The following is a 5,884-nucleotide window of genomic DNA, read 5'->3' on the forward strand; positions in this document are numbered from 1 at the left end:
TCTCTGCCGACCCCGCCAGCTCCCGGGCGGCCGGGCCGAGTGGCTCTGAGGCCAGCCTTTCGGGCTGCGGCGGGGGAGGGGGTGGCCGCGCCGAGCGTAGGGCGCCCCCGCCGGGATGGCGGACCCCGCTGCGCACGGGCCTCCGCGGGGAGAGCGCTCTGGCGCCAAATCCGGGCGGGCCGTGGGGCGGGGAGCCGATGGGGCTCATTCCCATTCAGAATTTAGAGGCTGGTGGAGACAGAGAGTCTCCTCACTTGATGCAAGTCTCCTGAAAGTCTGGGAAGGAAGCCTCAAAACTTTCTGCCATGCAAAGTCCGGACTGTCGCCAGGGCTTGGTCCTGGGTTCCCTTTGTGCAGGCCCTTGAACGTTCGCCTCGTTTTCCCGCTGCCCGGAGGGGTCCAGGGTCGTGCATAGACTACAAGAGGGCTCCGTTTACTTTCAGTTTGTCTGAGCTGACTGATGGCAGAACAGGCTGTAATGCGTGCTCTGAACTTTCTCACGGATTTGTTGCTTTAATTTAGAAATCGGAGGTAAGGCCTTATTTTTAAAAGTGCAGATCACCCGCTCTGCCTTTTCTGCCTTCCTGGAGGGGGTACATCCTGATCATGTGCTCAGCCGGCTCCAGATTCCACTGCTTTCTCACGACACCACAGACTTAAAAAGAGCAAACCTCAGATGCCATTAAAACCTGCCAGACTTCCATGTTTTAATCTCTGGTAATTTCTTAATAATGCGGACTTATTATTTTTGAAGGTGTTGCTGAAAGGATAGCTTTGCAGGTGTTGCCGAAAGGATACAGTAAAAGTGCTGTGCCTGTGTGTATTTTGAGGTTCTACAAGATTATTAATCAAAGATCTCAATTCAGAACTCAAAATGCGTGTATCTTGCTTCTCTTATGAAGAGAGTTTTTTTGTTTGTTTGTCTTCCCACTTTTTCTCCCAAAATAAAACAATACTTAACATGGCTCTGGAACCCTGGGGAGGCATTGTTCAAATGACATTGTGTTTTTCTGTATTTATTTCAACATGGCAAGCTGCATTTGAAATTTAAGTCGACAATTTAACAAGACCAGATCAAGTATATGAGGTTTTTAAAAAAATTGACATAGCACACATCACTTCCCCTGTTTCCAAACTCAGAATGTGCTCTTTCTGGATCTCACAGTGTAAATTGTACAACTTTTCTAATTAGATAATTTCAGCCATGATGTTGTGAATATAAGAATTATACAATCTTCCTTTGAAGTGTGGTGCTGAGCAGAATGAATAGGAAGTTTTGTCTCTGGAAGTGATTGGAAACAAACACCAAAACTTGACAATTTATACACACAGTTCCCATTCTGATTTAACTCATCCCTTTGAAAATTACTATTTAAAACTCCAAAGTTATAGGATACTAACCGTGGTCTTTGGCTTAAATTGTTTATTTCTAATTCTGAAAAACTGGTTTTCATTTGCCTCGGGAATTTTTAAAGGTGAAATTGTGTAAGATACTTAGTTGCACAAAGACTCAGACAGCAGCATTTGATTGCTTTTAATTTCTAATTATCTTAAAAATTTTTAAATTACAGCTTTAGTGAAACTCGAGTATAATGAATAAAGAATAAATATTTAAAATTGTTTAAATTCATATTTTTTCCTTTCATTATTGGAGCACTCAGCAAGCATTACATAAAGTTTGGGTTAAGTTAAAACATGTAAAAAATACATATTCAGTTTACGTGTTCTATATTTATACAAAAAAGCCTAGGATATTGAAATGACTTTAAACATCGTTTTTCTTTTACTTTTACTACTAGAAAGAGAAGCTCACAAAGTAAAACCTCTTCAAACAATGGGATTTCCTTGGCCTTGGCAGTTCTGGCATGTTCCAGTGCAGACACTAGATAGGAAAAATCTGACTTACGATGCTTGAGATTAAACAATGTCCTGGCTCAGTCCTCTCAGAGAGAGGGAATTTGGTGTGTTTTTTACAGTTTCATACTGAGGAAGAAACTATCAGAATCACAGAATTTTAGAGCCTTAGTGCTCTCATCGTGATGCCCCTCACTCTTGGTATGTGTATACTGATCCCAGTTCAGGTGTTTATACTGAGCCCAGTACAAGTGTGTATATTGAGCCCAGAGCCACTCAGCTTGTTGGTGGCTGTGGGGGTCAGAACTACAGATCCAGGCTGGTGGCCTTCCACACACCGTATCTATTCGCTACTGAGTGAGTCCAGAATTTAATGTCCAGTATTGATCGAAATGACCTCCAAAGCCTTGATTCTGGATGAAGCTAGAGAAATGGCTCTTGGGTTTAATGTTGACATTTCCTTGGTGGTGACAGTTTCCCACAAATGAGCTTAACCTCCACAGAAAGCTATGAGAAAACCAGAAAATGTAAACTTCTACCCTAAATATGTTTACAATGATCTGTGTCTTTAATATGTCTTGAACAGTTTGGACACATGTCTGATATTCCAGTACAAGGATTCCACTTTTAGCATCACTTTTAGCATTTTAGTACTTAGTGTCGTAGTTTCATTTTTAAATAAATTAATGAAATTTCTTACAGCATTATTCTGCCTTTTCAAATCAACAAGCAATGGTAGGAAAGCAGAAACAATTTCCCAGGAATCACTATTTGATTGGGAGGTATTAGGAAATGATAAGAAACTTGATGGTAAGAGTGAATACATTAAATGAACAAGGAAATAAAAAATAGAAGTATCTGTGAAAAAGGAATGTTTTGTTTATTAATAATCATAACATGGAAATGGGGTGTGATAACAGATAGCTAAAGGAAATCTTCACCGGTAAGTTCCACTATACTTATTCCAGTCCTTGTGACACCAAATCTCATTAATTTCTACAAAGAAGGTGTGACTTAAAATTAACAAACATTCCAAAGAAGACACTTCCTATTTATAAAGAGTGGTTTTCATAATCATATTTGGAAATCAAATTAAATCACGATGACAAACACTTTCTCTGAAATCCCCAATCCCTTATTGAAGCATATAGATTATAAGCAATCTCAATACCATCAAATAAATAACCCCCCAAACTCCCCAAATATCCCTTTACAAAGATTTCCCAAATATACACATATAGGTAGCCTGTACAAGTTAGAACCGAATTTTTTTTTCCTAAACATTTGCTGCCCCCATGTGTCCCTTTAGAAAATTGAGAGTTAAAGCATGTTGTTTAGCACCTCTTATACAGCATTCACAGTTTAGATACACACATGTACAATCAGAGGAACACCCTAATGATTGTAGAAAGAGATAGGGCAGGGGAAGGAGGAAGGGAGGTTCTGACTTTTGCCAAAGACTCCTGGGATAATCCCGTTATTACATAACTTCTCTGTGTCTTGGTCTCTTCAAACTTGAAATGGGCGACAGGCTAGTGGAACAGGAAGAGTAACCCAGATTTTCTCTCACATCCCATCTAGCTCTAATATTTGCTCACGTAGGAAAATCCAGTTATCCCATTTCTGGCTAAAGTCGTCAATTTGGAAGTGTGCCAAAAACTCATGAATGAATTTCCTGTTTCATCCCTGGAATCCATTACCTCGATCCTCTGTCATCTTGACAAACCTGCTTCTCATTGTCTGAGTAGCTCTGAGCCTACGGAGATGAGAAGGAATCTGTTCTCTTCATGCAGTATACTGTTTGTGACTTCAGAAGTGAAATCACCTTTTGTGTATAGAATGTGGATCAGTAACAGGTGCTTCGGCAGCTCTGACTAATTCTCAACTCTTGTCCACGACGCCATGATCACCATGGCAAAGCCATTCTCTCCCTATGTCCTTGATAACAGAACGCTGATTTTGTTCAGGTATCAGTCAACCGCATGTTTAAAGGAAGGCTCGGTCCCTCCCCTGCCCAAAGGGATGAGTCTTGATTTGTCCGAGAACTATTCTATTCACTGGTTCTCACCCTTCACCATTAATCAGAATCTTCTAGGAGCTCTGTAAAAATATTGGTGCCTAAACCCACCTCCAGAGACCCTGGTTTAATTGGTATAGAGTTTGACAGTTTTTGAAAACTCTTCAAGTGATGCTAGTGTGCAGCTTGGTTTGTGAATCACTTACCTAAACCATTGGTGATCATTCCATTTCCCTCTGTGGTGATTGGTTTAGTAATAATCACATGATACAATTTTAGCCAATGAGATATAAGAGGAAATCTGACTGGAGGTGGGGCTTCTGGGATAGTTTTCCTGGCTCTTAAAAAGGAACAGAAGATGAGATTACATCCTTATTTTCTCTTCCAGGTTTCAGTTGTTACCATGTGGAGATATAAGGGATGTGATATCTGGAGCTGCTGCAGCCACCCTGTGACCATGAGGGCCGTTCCCACATGCAGGGAGCCCCCACATAGCAGAGCGGAAAGAAGGAAGGAGTTCCAGGTCTTTGATTCTTAAGCTGCTGAATTAACTGACTCTGTAGCTGTTCTACCTCAGGACTTATTATAGGAGTATGTGAGTAAAAGACGTAGAGTTGGAGCCAAAATCATCCTAACTGATAACACTAATAGTTTTTAAAAAGTAAGCACACATATTTTAATTGAGTTTCTCAAACTATGTCCACCCAAACTCTGGTATCCCATGGGATTTTGCTAGTATTCTACTGGGACATCTTATAGGTGAGATTTTATGTGGGTGTGTATATGTTTACATAGTAAAATGTGTGAGGATATAATTTTAGAATATTATTCCTTTTACTTCTGTCTTCAAACTAAAGCAGTTCATTTATTTGCAAATATAAAACAGGGACTGGAGCAAAGAGAATCACAAGTAGAGAATTTCTTATTTCACTGGGGTAAGAGTAAAAGGAAAGAGATTTTTCTTAGAATTCATACAAAATTAATCCCTAAACTGTGAAAATATGTATGACTCTTACAGTTGTTTTTACTATTATCATCTTTCTTCCATGTGATTATTAGTGATAGAAACTTTATTACCATTTGCCTTGAGTATGTAAATCATTATAATTTTGCCATCATATCAAGGTTTTCTGGCTGTTCCTAATATTTAGCTTTAGTGACTGAAATGTTTGAAAACTCCTGCACTCGAATCTGTTTTTCTTTCAGTGGAGTGCTTTTGAGGTCTTTTTGACTTTTAGCATTTATTGTCATTTTTGTCATTAAGGTACTCATTGTTACTTGATGTACAATAAATCTCTTTAACTTTTTTCTTTTGTGTTTTATTCTTTGCGCACATGAAATATTAATGCAATAGATATGCATCTGATGCATGGGATTCCAGGTCATACTCATATTTATAAACCGTACCTTGAATATCTTACATTAGTGCCAGAATATTTATATACTAGCAAACTATGCCTGGTGAGGGATTGTGCCCCTAGTTGGTTAGAGGAACTCGACTCTAGTCTTCAGCATCCTTGGGTTTCCTAAACATACCGGCATGTCAGTAACACATCAGTCTTGCTATGTGAATTACATCACGTGTACCCAGATTTAAACATTTGCCCACCTGTGAGAGAGGTATTATTATTCTCATCCTGATCACCATCTATCATGATATGAAACTTAAAAACTCAAAACCTCAAAGGGAGGAAATGCAAATATTTCAGGTTAACCTGGGTAGATTTCCAAACATTTTCTCCATCACAATATGGCCTGTGATTTAACTGAATAGAAAACAGATTTATGGTTCAAAGGGAGGAAATGCAAATATTTCAGGTTAACCTGGGTAGATTTTCAAACATTTTCTCCATCACAATATGGCCTGTGATTTAACTGAATAGAAAACAGATTTATGGTGTAGAAAATATTCATGTATCCTTATCTAAATAATGAACCCGTTATTCAACTTCTTTCTGTGTACCAAGTAATCAGCGACATTCAATGGACATTATTACCAAGTATAATCAGAAG

The 5,884-nt window shown here is 39.1% G+C and overlaps 1 pseudogene; it reads right to left on the bottom strand.

Annotated features, from left to right (window-relative positions):
• The window catches only part of LOC103597403, a 7,624-nt pseudogene extending 4,073 nt beyond the window's left edge, over nt 1-3,551 (bottom strand).
• Between the last annotated feature and the right edge of the window lie 2,333 nt (nt 3,552-5,884).

The sequence above is a fragment of the Galeopterus variegatus genome, unplaced genomic scaffold (assembly GCF_000696425.1).
Source record: "Galeopterus variegatus unplaced genomic scaffold, G_variegatus-3.0.2 Scaffold2305, whole genome shotgun sequence".
Classification (NCBI taxonomy): Eukaryota; Metazoa; Chordata; class Mammalia; order Dermoptera; family Cynocephalidae; genus Galeopterus; species Galeopterus variegatus.